General features: G+C 38.9%; 1 pseudogene; it reads left to right on the forward strand.

Moving 5' to 3' along the window:
* Positions 1 to 4,856: 4,856 nt before the first annotated feature.
* LOC137344729 (pepsin A-like) lies at positions 4,857 to 12,840 on the forward strand (annotated as a pseudogene).
* The last annotated feature ends 7,288 nt before the right edge of the window (positions 12,841 to 20,128 follow it).

The following is a 20,128-nucleotide window of genomic DNA, read 5'->3' on the forward strand; positions in this document are numbered from 1 at the left end:
GCCAATCATACCACATTGTTTCAGTTAGAATTATTGCTCTCCAGCCTGAAAGTGAAAAAAATCTTTCAACGCTGTATCGAAATGAGTTTGGTATATGAATTTGAGCTGCATTTGATATATTTTATAAATTGCTTAAGTACAATGACGGAATTTAAAAAGAACAGGCACAAACCAAAAAGTGAACAATATTCCTCATTTTCGTTGCAACCTCCATCCCCTCCCAATATGTAATCAAGTGAAACTACCAGAATATCGACATAACCACAGTAACCTCGTCATTCAACTGTGACCATTTGCCTTCCACAGATGGCACTCCGCGGTTCCAGCAGTGGAAAATTAAATTACCGATCCTGCATTTTTAGTTAATAAGTGCAATTGAAAATAAGAGAGACACAGGCTGTGAGTTCCATGGTGAAATAGCAAGATCAGTGTTGCATTAAATTCAAGGATTTTCAGGAAATAAGCAACACAACTTTTTTCATGAATGAAACTGTTTCTTAGCTCTATTATTTGGTTCTGAATTATTTTCATCTAGAGTTAAAGAATGTGCTCTTTGTTTAGCAAATTAACTTTCATGGATCGGAATGGGCAAGGATCGGAGAATTTCAAACACCTTAAAAAGACAATTTATTCACTATAATATCACATATAATTGAGATATATTGGATGATGTCAAATTACATCTTCAGTGAATAACTTTGGATATATTTAAGTAAATACAAACCTAATAAGACATGTGTAAGAGTACTGGTTGTACGTACCTAATGATCAATACACGGAGTGCACGTATTCTGTAGAATGTGAGTCAGTGCAGATTTCATATAGTACATGAATAATGATCTCACCATCTGGTGGAGAAGGTCGGTAGTAACAATATTTTGATCAAATTCAATCAAATATAAATTTCATAGGACAGCCTTCCATCTTCAACGAGCTGCATTAATGAGTAAAAACTATTTTCCTTCAAAGCTGTAACATTCACAGCGTGCAGGAAGGGCTCTCTGGAAAAAAATCATTTGAACCGCTTGATTCCTCACTGGTTGCTCTCAAGTGCCCTGGTTCAGGTGCCTTATTACTTAATGTGTAGCAAATGGCAGTGCGACATTGGAATTTCCCTTCAGAGTCTCTGATTTAGTCCTTTGTCTTTTTCTTTTGGGGTTCAGGAGTCCATGTGCACATTCAAACAGGAAGAGCAGGGCAGTTCTCCTGGTAACCTGGCCAGTATTCCTCTGTCAAGCAACACCACTGAAGCACATTACTTGGTCACTTATTTCATTGCTGTTTGTGGGACCTTGCTGTGTGCAAACTGGATGCTATGTGTCCCTGCATTATAACAGTGACTACACTTCAAAACTATTTCAGTTACTGCAAAGCACTTGTGCGACATCCTGAGGTTGTGAAAGGGGCTATATAAATGCAAGTTATTTACTTCTTTACACTTACACAAATTACACATTTCTCAAGTAAATTTCGCCAAAATGTCAATGCAAATGTTTGCAGGATTTTTTGACATCAAAAACTGTTTTCTTGTGAAAGCTTTAACTTGAAGTCATGAGCGATTAATAGCAAAATGCTGAACAAGAAGAGTAATTGTTAAATCAAAGGTTCCAACCAATTAAAAGAAAAAAAATTAACCATTAACAGTGTTTCTAAATTACATGGGAAAATTAATACTGAGGATTGTACTGTGTAAGTGTGGCATAATTTAATGACTCCTTCATGTGCACAGAGAGTCAGACCTATAAATTGGTTGGCTGTGAATCGCAAAATTGCATGAGCCAGCAGCTCTTAGAGGGCTGCTGTTCGGCCCTTGAAGGATAGTTGTCTCAAATTGTTCAGCTGAAGAGAGCAACCAATTTGAAAGCATCATGTGTGCAATGAGGACTGCACCAGAGACTCCTGCCTTCAAATACAACTCCTTGGAAGTGATAGTTGGCAGCATGTGGAGTGCGATAGTTTGAGAATTTCTGCTGGAAATTTTAGCATACATATGCTGATTTTGAACTAACACTGTGAGGACTTGCAACTGGGAATTTGGTGAGCATGGGAATTCACTGGTAGGTGTGTTTTATTCTTTTATCAAACTGAAATTTAACTGAGATTAAACTTAGTTGACTAATTTTAAAAAGCTGCAAGTCAGTGGCAGTTAATAGTTAGCAGACAATCAGCTGTAAGTAGGTTCCTGACTAGGTATTAATAATTTTGGGTGGAAGTTGACTCACCAATTGTAACTAGGATGTGTCAGAATGGTTATATAGTACAAGGAGCTTTGCAAAAGCACAGAGCTTGGTAAAGACAGAAAGTGAACCATTCACGGGTGAATTGCTAACAGAGTGAGGACTTTCAATGGGAATTTAGTGAGCGTGGGAAGGAGGTGCAGAGGGGGATGGAAGCGCAAAGTGATTTAAACCAAGGGACTATAAACTAATCTATCAACTTTTAAAACTCAAATAAAAAGTACATAACATTTTTAAAAATTAATTACTAATTTTTTTGATATTAAAGCTTAATCCATTTACCAAATATGATCTAGATCTCAAGTGATTCTATTAGTCCTAGATATAAACTACTGATTAAATAAATAAAAACTAGAGATGGCAGTACAGGGTGTGTGTTGGAATTGTAGTATGTGGGAGTTTGTGGACAGCAAGACCATCCCGGATTGCCACATCTACAGTAAAGATTGATGAGGGCAATGCGGTTGATGTGATGCATATGGACTTGCAAAAGGTGTTTGATAAAGTGCTGCATAATAGGCTCGTCATCAAGATTGAAGCCCATGGAATAAAAGGGCAGTAGCAGCATGGATACAAAATTGGCTAAGAAACAGGAAGCAGAGACAAGTGGTGAACGGTTGTTTTTCGGACTGGAGGGAGGTGTACAGTGGTGTTCCCCAGGGGTCGGTACTAGGATCACTGCTTTTCTTGATATATATTAATGACTTGGACTTGGGTGTACAGGGCACAATTTCCAAATTTGCAGATGACACTAAACTCGGAAGTGTAGTGAACAGTGAGGAGAATACTGATAGACTTCAAGAGGATATAGACAGGCTGATGCAATGGACGGACACGTAGCTGATGAAATTTAATGCAGAAAAATGCAAAGTGATAAATTTCGGTAGAAAGAATGAGGAATGGCAACATAAACTACAGGGCACAATTCTAAAAGGGGTACAGGAACAGAGAGATCTAGGGGTATATGTGCACAAATCATTGAAAGTGGCAGGGCAGGTTGAGAAAGCTATTAAAAAAGCATACGGGATCCTGGGCTTTATAAATAGTGTACAAAAGCATGGAAGTCATGATGAACCTTTATAAATCGCTGAGCTAGTCTGACCCATTTCTCTGCCCTTGTTGGGTCAGCTAAATTAATAGATTATGCATTAGAGCAATAAATAGTAAGTTAAATATTACCCATTGCAGAAAGGGCAACAGGTTATCAAACAAAGAAAGAGTTGATAGTCCTGTGTAAAGAAGGCAGTCATTCCTCCTTAATGGAAAAAAACGGCTAGAGTTTCTTGGGCAACAAAATAATACAAGGTGACTAACGGCAACTTAAGTGGATGGCATATCTTACAAGAACCGACAGGAAAACAGGGGACATTTGACTGTGTTACATCTGTTCATTTGCCTCAGCAGAACATGATGGGAGTTACCCAGAGGTCTCCAGTATGGCTTTATGCGCAATGTACACATTTCCTCTTTTGTCTCCAAAAAAGTGCAGACATATGTTGAGGTTCTCATTTATTGGCAGCTGCTGAATTCACCCACGTTCCCATTCTTGACTTGAGCTGTTACAGTGAGTGCAAGTGGGCTGTTGGGCATAGGGGCGATCACAGCAGAGCCTAATCCTCTCCTTATCCAATGTCCATGGATGCAACCTTCCAACAGAGTCCATTGGATAACAATCAGGAGTGGGAATCTTGGTGTTGGCCCTTTCACGGGCTGGAAAATGCTGGAATCAATTGCATTACTGCGATTAAAATCAGCTAACACGCAAATGTCGAAACTGTTGTTTTGTAGGCATTATAGCAAAGTCCCACAAACATCAATGAAATGAATGACCAGTTAATCTATTTTGTTCCTGTTGGCTGAGGGATGAATGTTGGGTAGTACACTGGGAGAATTACTACTCTTTTTTGAAAAAGTCCACCTGAACAGTAGAAGGGTCCAGGGTTTAATATCTCATCTGAAAGGCAACACCTCTGACAATGCAGCATTCCCTCAATGCATCATTGAAGTGCAATCCTAGATTATGTGCTCGAGTCCTGGACTGGAGCTTAAAGCTTTATGAACCAGTGGTGTGATTTTTACCACTAAGCCAATATCTACGCTTGACATAAGAGCATATTTCAAATGCACAAAATATCCGTTTGACATATCTAATTGAGCAGTGCATCGCTCTTGCAGCTAATGGTGTCAATTGAACCCCCTCAATTAAAGTAAAACCAAGTAGCGCACTCCTGGGCATTCAGTAACGGATATGTTTCAACATCCATGTGGCTAAACAGCTAAATGTTATATCCAGCAGTGAAGCAGTTAATTTATCTTGTGATGTACACGTGGCAATACTATTTTGTGGTTTTGATAAGACTGTTTTTAACCCAATTTGCAAATATATTTATGATTGCTTTATCAGTTATAAGGCTAATCTTTAATAATACAACACTTAACGTGGTTTATTTTAATACAACTTATATTAATTAAGTGCCTTTTAAGTTGAAGAGTGTCCTTAATAAAAGGGATTGTGTTTGAGATAAACTAACCATGAGTACATTAATATTTACTTCTCATGTTGAATGATCTTATCTGGGTCCTCGTGACAATGGAATAGGTTGGTCTGAGCGAGTATAAATGTTGCTGCATAGACCCCAAACTTTAAGTTCCGAAGAGTGTCTGAACCAATTCAACGGACAAGATGAAGTGGCTACTCATCACGCTCGCTTGCATTCAGCTCTCTGAATGTTTATTCAAGTAGGAAATCATCTGATTTTTGGCTAAATTTTGGAGAATACATTTCTTTGATGAAAAAATTAATGAAATATCTTCCTTGTGTGCGTTTGGAGCCCCCACGGCTGTAACTGCAAGAAAAAGAGGGCTGGTGTCCGGCAACTCCCTGTCATGGGTCAGACTTGGATGTGGTAGTGAATGTTGATAAGCACCTGTGGAACCATATTACAGTAAAGAGCCAACATGTTTAGGAAAGGAGAGGAGCGGGGAAAAGTGACAAAGAAAAAGGATTCTGTAGTTACATTTTTAACTTCATTACCTAAGGTTAAGAGATAGAAAGAATAATTTGTCAGCAAGGAACATTAAAAGTTGATGAAATTTCAAACTTACTTCTTATCTTTACAGAGTGCCCTTGATTAAGGGTAAACCTGTCCGTAAAGTTCTTCAGGAGAAGGGACTTCTTGAGGACTTCCTCAAGAATCATCCATATGATCCCTGTTCCAAATTTGAAGGACCCTCCCAATCCCTGGGATCAACTGAACCATTGATTAACTTCCTGGATGTAAGTAATCTGTGAGTTTTGTAAACAAAAGTTGGAAAATATTAATATATTTATATTAAACTTACATTTATTGCAGCTATCGCCTATAATTTGTATTCTGCTCAGAGCTAGGTATTATTCAAAGGTAAAAATTCATTAGCAGATAGTTTGTGCTGATATAATTTAAATATAAGACAGCATGGTCAAAACGCTCAACATCATCTCAACCATGAAATACATTATCAGTATAATACATAGAAATAGAGTGATTTCTTCTTCTTACTCATTATCTCTCTTCAATTTAAATGGCCTGTAGACTTCTGATTCTGTACCACGTGATTTCAAAAGCAGTGATAGGGGGATTTACCATTACTGATGGATACAGAGGAATATTAACCTAATATCACATGGGTATATTCCCACTTGATACATTGTGGACATTTTGTTTTTGCTGACAGTTGTCGTACTATGGAGCAATCAGCATTGGGAATCCACCACAGAGCTTCACCGTCATCTTTGATACCGGCTCATCCAATCTTTGGGTTCCATCAATTTACTGTTCACAACGACCATGCAGTAAGTAAATTTTACCCTGCTGTTAAACAAGCTTATGCTCTTGACTTTCCTAATCGTTAGAGGGCTATTGCTAATCCCAACCGATAGTTAAGCAGTAAACTGAACAAAGTCAACAATCAACAATGAAGACACATTCTCCATAATGCTGTGTCTGGTTGAAGTTTAAGGTTAAATTAGATTTAGGTTTAAGCTTAAATTCACTGAGTAGGCTAACAAGAGGACAGCTGACCGTACCTGGCCCAACATGTAGTATCTTCCTTCACACAGACACATATACACTCACAAACCATACTCTGACACACTCACACACATATACACTTCCACAAAGCCAGCCCCCCACCCCAACACACCCACCCCCCCACACACACACACACACACACACACACATTTTATTTCAGGCTCCCTTAAAAAAAAATCCACGCAAGTTCCTGATCCTCTTCATGCACCTGGGTCTCCCTCCAAGAAAATGGCAACCAGTAATACACTTATGAGGCTACAGAAAATTGGATGGGATGCTTAGTAACAAAAATAAATTATTTCTTCAATGTGACAATTTAGATTATTTTTTGGCACAAATATTTGAACCAGCATTGGATTAAATGCTGAAACCTTTATAATAATTTGATGAAATGGATGTTTCTTTGCAGTGGACCATCACCGATTCAACCCAAAAAAGTCCTCAACATATAAGTCAAATGACCAGTCTTTATCTATCCAGTATGGCACAGGCAGCATGACTGGGATACTGGGATATGACACTGTCAGAGTAAGTAGACTGTGATCCTCATCAAGTAAATCAAATCCCGTAACAGTGATAATTGCTTTCCAAAAGTTACAGGTTCAAGTCAAAGATACAAAGATTTTGGAATCAAACATAATGAGTTGGATCTGTTGAAAAGCCAGACAGTTGAGTGGATGTGTAATGATGATGTAGCAGAGGGTATCGCGAGCTGCAAGTTGATGATTTGAAATAAAAGATTTATTTATAAAATATATAAAATATAAATATAAAATGTAAGATCGACTTTCATAAATTTATTGACAGAACTCCTTTTTGTTGGAGCATCATAGAAATTTCATGAAAATACTCTCTTGATCTAACCATTCAGTTGAACTCAGACCTTTACGCCTATTTGTGTTGTATGTGGGATATGACAGCCTTTGCTCAGTGGTAGCACTGAGTCAGCAGATCGTGGATTCAAGCCCACTTGAGCACATCATCCAGACTGAGAGTGATGTACTGTTGGAGGTATCATCTTTCGGATGAGACGAAAGTTCTCAGGATGGATGTAAATGATCCCAAGGTACTATTCAAAGAAACGCAGGAAAGCTCTCCCACTGTCCTGGCCAACATTTATCCCTCAACCATCACTACCAAAAAAAAGTATGATTGGTCATCTATCTCATTGCTGTAATTGCTTGGCTGTGAAGTGTTTTGGGACATCCTAAGGTGCTATATAAATGCAAATTTGTTCTCTTTCATTAAATTCTGATTTTAGATACAAAGAGAAAAATAAAAGTACGAGAAGAATATTTAACAAATAGTGTAGAATCACCTTAAAAAATTAAATTTAAGAAAGCACGATTTAAACAGATGAATAAAAGCGAATGTTACTAATGTTCTCCTGATTTTTATCCTGATTTTATCCGCTGGATAATTAACTCCAAACTTGGCTCTTCTGCAATAGTTTTAGAGGCGAGTTTTATATTGATAGGAGGTACACTAGAAATTGTGAAGTTAACTGGAGAAAAGCAAACTTCAATTCTTGCCTCCCAACTCGACAACTAAAATCTCTTGTAAGTACCAAAGAACTGAAATCATGGGGTCACTTCCAAATTACTTGCACTTTGCAACAAAAGGGCATCAAATTGACCACGAGATGGAACTATCAATGGCAGGAGGTTGTGAAAAACCTACTCGCCATGTGTGATCAATTGATGAAGAGGATGTCATCATGTCATGAAATTTGAAGTTCGAGTCTAAACATCTGTGCTCTAAACTGTTTGTACATAGTTACATATCATAGGGGCAGTCAGCATGGTTTCAAAAGCAAGAGACAAATCCCCACCAACTCATTAAAACTATTGCAGAAGAGCCAAGTTTGGAGTTAATTATCCAGCGGATATAATTCACTGGATAAGATTTTGGTTAATTCCTCATGATTTATCACATGATCTTGTTTTTCTAGCTTTCAAACGTAGCTATCAGCAACCAAGAATTTGGTTTAAGTGAGACCGAACCAGGCAGTTTCTTTACCTACAGTAAATTCGATGGAATTCTGGGCTTGGGCTATGCATCTCTTGCAGCATCAGGTGCCACGACTGTGTTTGATAACATGATGTCTCAACAATTGGTGCAGAAGCCCCTCTTCGCTGTGTACCTATCCAGGTAAACATTTCGTATGTCTTTGTTTCTCCATCTTATAACCCCTAAATGAAGCAGGTACTGTTTTTTTATGCTTTCACCCAAAAAAACTCAGCTTGACTCAGTTGGTAACACTTTTACCTCTGTGTCCGAAGGTCTTGGCTTCAATCCTACTGCAAAATTTCAGCACATACTCCAGGCTGATGAGTCAGTGTGGTATTGACATTGTCGGGCATACTCTGCAGTTTTAAGAATGTACGGCATTATTAGAGGTATTGTCTTTCTGACGAGATGTTAAACTGAAGCCCTGCCCACCTGTTCAGGTGGGTGTAAAAGGTCCCAAGGTATTACTAGGTGTCCTGTCCAACGGAAATCCCTCAATCTATTTGTGGCACTCTGCTGTGTACAAACCGACTGCTGCATTTATCTATATAACAATGACTATACTTCAAAAGCATTCATTGGTTGAGGAGCACTTTGGGCCATCCTGAGGATGTGAAAGGCACGACATAAATGCAAGAGCTTTCTATCAAAGTTATTCATTTTCAAACCTTGCATCCCTTCTCTGGTGCTATCAGCCCAATTTAGAATTGAATCCAATAGGATCCCAAAGGACACAGATTAAATCCTGTATAATTTATTTAAAAGGCATAGTTGCTTTATTTGAGCAGATAGAATCCTATTGGATGGTATGAGTTTCCTGGAGTATTTATGGCAAGGATACTGACACATTGCAATTAATTACTTTTAATAACTGATTTGGAAAAATGATGATTTAGATACAATATCCAATGGGCAGTGACATCACCAAGTGCTAAACCTCTAAACCAGAAATATTTCAATGTGAATGAAATTGTTTCTTTGTCTCTGAACTTTTTTTAAAAATCTATGTTTTACAGAGAGGATGGTCAGTCCGGAAGTGAAGTTGTATTTGGTGGAATTGATCCAAACCACTACACCGGTCAAATTAACTGGGTTCCCGTCACTCATGAAGCCTATTGGCAAATCCTCATTGACCAGTGAGTGATTTTCCCATCCACAACTGGGATACTTCTGAAAGTGGCGTTCGACAAATCAACCATATCAAAAGATAAAACTTTTATTGAGACAATGTGCTGAGGATGTCACTATTAATAATTTTCAGGAGAAAACATTTGTGGAAGGCTGATTACAGTAGAGAGCTCATTCACTGTATTTCAGTCTTGCAATCAATGTTTAATCCAATGGTTTGAAAATAAGTAGCCGGAGGCGACATGAGGATGCATTTTATCACACGAGTGAGTTGTAATGATCTGGAATTCACTGCCTGAATGGGTGGTGGAAGCAAATGCAACAGGAACTTTCAAAAGGGAACTGGATAAATACTTGAAGGAAAAACATTTACATGGCTATGGGAAAAGAGCAGGGGAATGGGTCTAATTGGATAGCTGTTTCAAAGAGCCAGCACAGGCATGATGGGCTGAATGGCCTCCTCCTGTGCTGTATGTACTCTGATACTATGATACCATGAAGTACATATATTTTACTTGAAGAGCTTTTTGTCAATAGCGACCATATGAAAATTCTGTTGGTCGTGAAAGGCCAAAGATCATGTTAATTGAATTCAACTCTCATTCATAAAATGAGGGCAAGTGTCTGTCTGTGGCACCTGTAACCTTATACTGTATTGGCATTTTTGTTATCTTATTGATTGGACAGGGGCAACTGCACCTGACATATGGGCCTGTGGTTGTCCTGCAATTTTACACACAATGGCGTCCAAGTGTGCCACCTATTGGTGGAACTATTGGATCTTTACAAACCACTCTTGGTCGGTTCACAGCTGTGCCCATGAATGAGGTTTCCCATCACACTGTCAGGAAGTGGGAAATGGGGCACCTGTTCTTGGCATCATTGGACCAAAAGGCATTAGTGCCAGTGGACGGTAGAACTTGATACTGTCTGCTTCTCTACTGAAAACTGATTTTACCAAACTATGTTGAAACATACAAGCTAAAAGAAATGAAGGATTAAAATACTGAGTCTGTTTTAAAAATGTCAGTTGTGTCAGCATTTACTGAAGATATAACGTATATCATAGCTGATTAGGAACCCCAGCTTGGTATTACTTGTTCAATTGGTCTAATAAGTGTAGTTTTTTTAGATCTTTGACTAACTCTTGATCCAATTATCTCCCTCAGAGTAACAATTAATGGCCAGGTTGTGGCTTGCGATGGAGGTTGTCCTGCCATTGTTGATACTGGCACTTCTCTTCTTGTTGGTTCCAGCTCAGCCATCGACACAATTCAGCAGTATATTGGAGCAACTCCAAATTTCTATGGCGAGGTAGAGATGCCATGTTACAGTATCTGGTGCAGTGAAGGATTGTCTGAGAGTGCATCAATGATTGTTTCACACTGCAGCCTGTCGCAGACAATTTCAGAATTTAAGTACTTACAAAGTGGAAATTGATATATTTTAATAATATTGCAATTTCTCATATATAATTGGCTCTGCAAAAATTCCCTCAGCCTCTTTGGGGGTATTAAATTACATTCCATACAAATGAGGCAACAATCACTGTAGCACAGATGTACGGCCCCAGAAATGCTTGGAGTTGCATCACCATTTGTTGCAAGTGCAAGGTAACGAATCTTTACATATTTGAGTCTATTCACTCAAGGACAAAAAATAGTGCTGGAATAGGCCACAGTGTCAACTCAAGAAATCCACAACCTGCAATCCTATTATTGCTTTAACATTTAGATGAGCTCTAATATTTAGAAAGGTTTAGTGTGTTGTTGCTTAATTTATCTTAAATATATTCTGGTAACTGGCAATGTTCCTCGATAACAATTTTCTTTCAGCTTGCTTGTTTTTTCCAATTTCACCTCACATTAATTCCAATAGTGATTAACTAGTAATTCCATTTAATTATAGATGATTGGTTGTAAATCCCGAAGCTGAAACAATCACTAAAAACTGTTGCTATTTTCTTCCAGTACTCCATAAACTGTAACAATATCAACAGCATGCCCGATGTGGTTTTCACCATCAATGGAGTTGACTATCCTCTTCCTGCCAAAGCATACACGTTGAAGGTATGTGTTCATGTCTTTATTGCAATATATCCTTTTAATTACAGTCTTATAACAGATACAATTTTTGGATGGGAGCTTATTTTTGTTTATTTGCCATTGTCAACCACTTTTGACATTTAAGTTTGTGCCATTTACTGTGGGGCTGCCAATTTTCTCTCTCTGTCTGAAGAGGAAAGAGAGAAAGAGCACAGAGTCTCTCCTCTGACCCCTTCCCTCGCTCTGTGTGTTGATGCTTCACTTGGTGAGCTGCCAATCAAAGTTAGCATCTTGCACAAGAATCCACCTGCTTGGTGTGGAAGCTTCTGGTACTGGTATTGCCCATTTACCTTGATGGCCATATTGAATTGGAAGCCATTTCCGCAGCAAGCTGCAAACTGCTCTGGAATTTGCTCAATATTTTCTCATTGTCACAGCACTGACACAAGGTGCAGAATGTAAACAGTTTCACCCCTTGTCCCATTTCCTTTTGGAATACTCATTAACATTTCCAACAATTTTCAAAAGATATAAAGGAGTAATTGTTCAGAGATTAATCAAACATGCTGTAGAGATCACTCAAGGAGATAGACAAATGACCCAGTATTAATTGTTCCCCCTTTTCTTACAGTACACTTACAGCGACCAAGTCAGCTGCACAAGTGGTTTTGGCGGCTCTGGTGGATACCTCTGGATTCTGGGAGATGTGTTCATTGGAGAATATTACTCCATTTTCGACAGTGGCAACAATCGTGTGGGCTTGGCTAAGGCTGTCTAATTTATTCATCTATATTCTCATTGAAAGCTCACCCTGATTCCCATTTTCATGTTGACTTAACCAGTCACCTGATTCCCCAGTGCAGCAATTGATACCTGGCTGCCCAGTGTAAGAGATGAAGTCATCACATCTTGGATGACTAAAAACAAAGATACACCGTTGACTGCTTGGCTGTGTGTTGGTGCTCAGCAGTGCTGTCCACTAAGTTACAACTGAAAGGCAATGAAAAATTAAATAAATGTCTTGTCAGGGTGGGCTTTTAAAGGAACAGTCTTAGATCACTAGTTCTGGATTGGAAATGAGAATGTTGATATAGTCTAATTATATCTCCTCTTTGATTGTGTAGCACTTTTACTCAGTTCTTTCTTGGTTTGGACATTCAGCTGTGATATATTATTGGTGCAGTGCTTCACTCCAGAGCCATACACATTTCTGTTGAAGGTGGATGACCTCTGCAGTGAAACCTGATTTGATGTAAATGTGATCCTAACATCACACAGCTGGTTTTTCTATCCTTTGGAATCTCTTTATTAGTGTAGTTCCTAAAATTGCTCAATAAAATAGAATCATGAAATGCACACTCCTGGATTTCCTGTCTCTTTTTTCTTTCATGTCTTTGTGCGGGGAGGGCACCTCAATTCATTTTCACATTTGCGTTGATCGATGCTGTGGCTAACTCATGGAAACAATTACAAAACACAGACAGGAATTTGCAGATCAGATGAGAAGTAGTTGTTGAATGATGTTCTCAGTAATTTGAACAGGTGGTCATGGAGTCCAGGTTTGGCTATCATTGAGGTATCGGTAAAATTCAGATACAAGTCACCATTGATTCAAGATGGCAAACCTGGTTTACATTTTGGATTGAAAGTTAGTGGACCCTGGCCTAGAACATCCAATGGAGCCATCAAGATTTCCCAAGTTTCTGAGAAACAGTTTGTGATGAAATTAAACATATAAACACAGAGGAGGTCAGCATCTAAAAGTTAAGTTTGTGTTTAAGATTACCTCCTTAAAGTGTTCACTGGAGATGTCTATATTACGATAACCTCCAACCCAATAATCCAATTATACTTATGGACTTCAACATCAACAAGATGGAAGCTCCGGACAGACTTAAAAAGGTTATAAACTAACAATTCACAGGGAACTAAGGAAGTCAAGGGATGAGATTTGTGAAGTGCTGACAGTCATCATGAAATAGTTATAGGCAGATTCCATTGGATTGGAAACAAGCCGGTATCATATCCATATTCAGTAAAGGTGAAGAATCTAATTTGGCAAATTGCAGATGTTCTCACATCAATAACAGGCCATGTATTGCAATCAGTTATCAGGAACAAATGAGAATTAACTGTATAATAACCTAATAAATAAAAGCCAACTCTGTTTCAGTAAGGGAAGATCCTGTCAGGGTAACCTCACTGACCTTCCTTTTCACATGGCCTATCTGGGCTCTTAGAAAGCTTTTGACTACTCTCCTCATGTTAGGCTGCTACATGTCTGAACACAATGGGAATTCAAGACAACAGCTTTGGAATGGACAAGAAATTTGCTGAAAGATAGGAATCAGTAGATGTTTGCTGGTGGACTGATGTCAGAGTGGGAAGAAGTACTGATTGGAGTGCCCCAAAGATCGGTGCGGGGTCTCCTATTGTTTCTAATTTACATCGACCTGGAGATGCTCAGTACAACTCAATTGGCCAAGTTTACAGATGATAGTAAACTAGTGGAGGCAGCTGAGACTTTCCTCTTTTTACATTCGAACTTTCTTGTGATGAACATCCCGTTAGTCTTTTTGATCAATTTTTGCACCATGGAGCAAGCTTTTAATAACTTTTGAATAAGTACCTGGATCCCTAAACCTTTTTGATCCTGAACCCTTCCCCCAGTGCTGTCCTATTCAGATTACACTTCCATCTAACATTCTTATGTCCAAAGTACTGCCTCATATGTTAATTTGCATCTGCCATTGTCCTAGACACTCAATTAATCTATTTATGTTCTTTTACAACTTTCTGCTCTCTTCATAATTTTATATAACTCCTAGATTAGTATTATCTGCAAAGTTGGATAGAATCTCTTCTATTCCCTAACACATGTCATTTATATACAGTGTGAAAAGCTGGGGCCCAGCAATGGTTCCTGAGCATGCACCTTGTCAAACGCTGCTTGAGAATAAAACATTGCATTTGAAATTTGGCATTGTTTGATTATTTTGTAACATTTTCAGATTGGCTGAGGTAGTTGAATCTCTTTCATTCATGATGATATGACAGTAAACACAAAAAATGTGAACAGGAACAGAGAAAGGGTTAAGTATAATAGGTTTATTAATGAGTTATAACAAGTAGCAAAGATGGTTAAAATACAATAGTATAATTAAGTATGCTGGTTAGATTGATACAACCTGGCTGATTATTCATGAAACAAGTACTTCAGGGTGTGCACCCGCCAGAGTACTAATCAATGGGGAGTCCAGCTGTGCCTCCAGAACATTCTGCCTCATTACCGAAAAACACCTCACTTATATATGTTTGAAAGACAAACTACTCTGTATGTCTGAGCTTCCCATCAATCATCTCCTGTGTCTCAAAATGGAGGCAATCAGCCTTACTCCCATACTCCCAACATTCAGCACAGCAACACTCCTTTCTGGTTCCCCAGCACTTATCTTAACAACCTTCTGCATTCCTCCAATGATACCACCATTAAGGTGACCCAGGTGCTAGTTAACCTAAAGGGTGTTCTCTCTCAAGGTTGTGAGCAGCTTGTTTTGATACAAACAACAAGCCCTTTGTTCACAGCTGATTTAACATGTATTCTACATTAACATAAGATTTATAATAATAATATAGAAAGGTTGTGTAGTGCTTTTCTTACACTGCCTTTGACATCAAGGCAACATCCCAGCAAGTGTGGCACCAAGGAACCCTAATAAAGCTGAAGTCCATGGGGATCAGGGGATAAACTCTCCAATGGCTGAAGTCATACCTGACAAAAGGAAGATGGCTGTGATTGTTGGAGGCCCATCTTCTCAGCCCCAAAACATTGCTGCAGGAGTTCCTCAGGGCAGCACCCTCGGCCCAACTATCTTCAGCAATGACCATTCCTCCTTCGTAAGGTCAGAAGTGGGCTGTTTGCTGATGATTGTACAGTGTTCAGCTCCATTTGCAATTCCACAGATAATGAAGCAGTCCATGCCTGCATGCAGCAAGACCTCGACAACAACCAGGCTTGTACTGATAAGTGCCAAATAACATCCGTGCCACACAAGTGTCAGGCAATGACCATCTCCAACAAGAAGGAGCATAACTACCTCCCCTTGACATTCAATGGCATTACCATTGCTGAGCCCTCCAACATCACCATCTTGGAGGTCACCATTGACCAGAAACTCAAATGGACCAGCCACAAATAATGCCGTGCCTACTAGAGCAGATCAGAGGCTGGATACTCTGCAGTGAGTGGCTCATCTCCTGACTCTCAAAAATCTTTCTCCCACCCAATAGGCACAAGTCAAGATTGTGATGGCATACTCTCCAGTTGCCTTGACGGGTGCAGCTCCAACAATACACAAGAAGCTCCACACTTTCCAGGACAAAGTAGTCGCTTAATCCACCACCCACCCACTGGCTCAAACAAACACTCCCTCCACATCCGGCGGACTGTGGCTGCAGTGTGTCCTACCCACATGATGCACTGCAGCAAACTCGCCACGGTTTCGTCAGCAGCACCTCCCAAACCCGCGTCCTCCACCAACCAGATGCAGAAGGGCAGCAGGGGCATGGGAACATCATTACCTCCAAGTTCCCCTGCAAGTCACACCATCTTGACTTAAAGGAACTTCGTTCATTTAATGAGCAGCCTCCTACTGTTCCTTTAAGGCTGCTCTCTGTCGGTACGAATGGGTGGAGAACGTACGGTGCACATTCACCCATTTTTACCTCAAAACTTCCTTCAGTTCCCTGACATTAAACTTAAAACACGAATCAAATGTATTAAAGAAGCAAGCACATTACCCAACAGTGAGAATATAATTCTACATTTACAGCATAAAGCCTATTATATAACTCCTCCAGTGAACAAAATTTTAAAAGTTGGAACTCTAAGAAACATTTGAAAAAAATCTTTCAGATAAACAGTGATTCCTTTAATTCTGGAATATTTTTCTGACCGATTCCTTCTCTTCGAGATTTTCAAACTGACCCCCTCGATTCAAACTGAATCGCTCCTTTTATATTCCAGAAAAGTTACTGCGACTTCTAGGATTTTGAATATCGGACTGCTCAAACTTAAATAGGAAATTATTACTCATATACAAACCAAGCCAATCATACCACATTGTTTCAGTTAGAATTATTGCTCTCTTCAGCCTGAAAGTGAAAAAAATCTTTCAACGCTGTATCGAAATGAGTTTGGTATATGAATTTGAGCTGCATTTGATATATTTTATAAATTGCTTAAGTACAATGACGGAATTTAAAAAGAACAGGCACAAACCGAAAAGTGAACAATATTCCTCATTTTCGTTGCAACCTCCATCCCCTCCCAATATGTAATCAAGTGAAACTACCAGAATATCGACATAACCACAGTAACCTCGTCATTCAACTGTGACCATTTGCCTTCCACAGATGGCGCTCCGCGGTTCCAGCAGTGGAAAATTAAATTACCGATCCTGCATTTTTAGTTAATAAGTGCAATTGAAAATAAGAGAGACACAGGCTGTGAGTTCCATGGTGAAATAGCAAGATCAGTGTTGCATTAAATTCAGGGATTTTCAGGAAATAAGCAACACAACTTATTTCATGAATGAAACTGTTTCTTAGCTCTATTATTTGGTTCTGAATTATTTTCATCTAGAGTTAAAGAATGTGCACTTTGTTTAGCAAATTAACTTTCATGGATAGGAATGGGCAAGGATCGGAAAATTTCAAACACCTTAAAAAGATAATTTATTCACGATAATATCACATATAATTGAGATATATTGGATGATGTCAAATTACATCTTCAGTGAATAACTTTGGACAGATTTAAGTAAATACAAACCTAATAAGACATGTGTAAGATTACTGGTTGTACGTACCTAATGATCAATACACGGAGTGCACGTATTCTGTAGAATGTGAGTCAGTGCAGATTTCATATAGTACATGAATAATGATCTCACCATCTGGTGGAGAAGGTCGGTAGTAACAATATTTTGATCAAATTCAATCAAATATAAATTTCATAGGACAGCCTTCCATCTTCAACGAGCTGCATTAATGAGTAAAAAACTATTTTCCTTTAAAGCTGTAACATTCACAGCGTGCAGGAAGGGCTCTCTGGAAAAAAATCATTTGAACCGCTTGATTCCTCACTAGTTGCTCTCAAGTGCCCTGGTTCAGGTGCCTTATTACTTAATGTGTAGCAAATGGCAGTGCGTCATTGGAATTTCCCTTCAGAGTCTCTGATTTAGTCCTTTGTCTTTTTCTTTTGGGGTTCAGGAGTCCATGTGCACATTCAAACAGGAAGAGCAGGGCAGTTCTCCTGGTAACCTGGCCAGCATTCCTCTGTCAAGCAACACCACTGAAGCACATTACTTGGTCACTTATTTCATTGCTGTTTGTGGGACCTTGCTGTGTGCAAACTAGCTGCTATGTGTCCCTACATTATAACAGTGACGACACTTCAAAACTATTTCAGTTACTGCAAAGCACTTGTGCGACATCCTGAGGTTGTGAAAGGGGCTATATAAATGCAAGTTATTTACTTCTTTACACTTACACAAATTACACATTTCTCAAGTAAATTTCGCCAAAATTTAGTGCACGAATAAATTAACATTCCTCAATGGAAAATGTCAATGCAAATGTTTGCAGGATTTTTTGACATCAAAAACTGTTTTCTTGTGAAAGCTTTAACTTGAAGTCATGAGCGATTAATAGCAAAATGCTGAACAAGAAGAGTAATTGTTAAATCAAAGGTTCCAACCAATTAAAAGAAAAAAAATTAACCATTAACAGTGTTTCTAAATGACATGGGAAAATTAATACTGAGGATTGTACTGTGTAAGTGTGGCATAATTTAATGACTCCTTCATGTGCACAGAGAGTCAGACCTATAAATTGGTTGGCTGTGAATCGCAAAATTGCATGAGCCAGCAGCTCTTAGAGGGCTGCTGTTCGGCCCTTGAAGGATAGTTATCTCAAATTGTTCAGCTGAAGAGAGCAACCAATTTGAAAGCATCATGTGTGCAATGAGGACTGCACCAGAGACTCCTGCCTTCAAATACAACTCCTTGGAAGTGATAGTTGGCAGCATGTGGAGTGCGATAGTTTGAAAATTTCTGCTGGAAATTTTAGCATACATACGCTGATTTTGAACTAACACTGTGAGGACTTGCAACTGGGAATTTGGTGAGTATGGGAATTCACTGGTAGGTGTGTTTTATTCTTTTATCAAACTGAAATTTAACTGAGATTAAACTTAGTTGACTAATTTTAAAAAGCTGCAAGTCAGTGGCAGTTAATAGTTAGCAGACAATCAGCTGTAAGTAGGTTCCTGACTAGGTATTAATAATTTTGGGTGGAAGTTGACTCACCAATTGTAACTAGGATGTGTCAGAATGGTTATATAGTACAAGGAGCTTTGCAAAAGCACAGAGCTTGGTAAAGACAGAAAGTGAACCATTCACGGGTGAATTGCTAACAGAGTGAGGACTTTCAATGGGAATTTAGTGAGCGTGGGAAGGAGGTGCAGAGGGGGATGGAAGCGCAACGTGATTTAAACCAAGGGACTATAAACTAATCTATCAACTTTTAAAACTCAAATAAAAAGTACATAACATTTTTAAAAATTAATTACTAATTTTTTTGATATTAAAGCTTAATCCATTTACCAAATATGATCTAGATCTCAAGTGATTCTATTAGTCCTAGATATAAACTACTGATTAAATAAATAAAAACTAGAGATGGCAGTACAGGGTGTGTGTTGGAATTGTAGTATGTGGGAGTTTGTGGACAGCAAGACCATCCCGGATTGCCACATCTACAGTAAAGATTGATGAGGGCAATGCGGTTGATGTGATGTATATGGACTTGCAAAAGGTGTTTGATAAAGTGCTGCATAATAGGCTTGTCATCAAGATTGAAGCCCATGGAATAAAAGGGCAGTAGCAGCATGGATACAAAATTGGCTAAGAAACAGGAAGCTGAGACAAGTGGTGAACGGTTGTTTTTCGGACTGGAGGGAGGTGTACAGTGGTGTTCCCCAGGGGTCGGTACTAGGATCACTGCTTTTCTTGATATATATTAATGACTTGGACTTGGGTGTACAGGGCACAATTTCCAAATTTGCAGATGACACTAAACTCGGAAGTGTAGTGAACAGTGAGGAGGATACTGATAGACTTCAAGAGGATATAGACAGGCTGATGCAATGGACGGACATGTAGCTGATGAAATTTAATGCAGAGAAATGCAAAGTGATAAATTTCGGTAGAAAGAATGAGGAATGGCAATATAAACTACAGGGCACAATTCTAAAAGGGGTACAGGAACAGAGAGATCTAGGGGTATATGTGCACAAATCATTGAAAGTGGCAGGGCAGGTTGAGAAAGCTATTAAAAAAGCATACGGGATCCTGGGCTTTATAAATAGTGTACAAAAGCATGGAAGTCATGATGAACCTTCATAAATCGCTGAGCTAGTCTGACCCATTTCTCTGCCCTTGTTGGGTCAGCTAAATTAATAGATTATGCATTAGAGCAAGAAATAGTAAGTTAAATATTACCCATTGCAGAAAGGGCAACAGGTTATCAAACAAAGAAAGAGTTGATAGTCCTGTGTAAAGAAGGCAGTCATTCC

The sequence above is a fragment of the Heptranchias perlo genome, chromosome 27, assembly GCF_035084215.1.
Source record: "Heptranchias perlo isolate sHepPer1 chromosome 27, sHepPer1.hap1, whole genome shotgun sequence".
Classification (NCBI taxonomy): Eukaryota; Metazoa; Chordata; class Chondrichthyes; order Hexanchiformes; family Hexanchidae; genus Heptranchias; species Heptranchias perlo.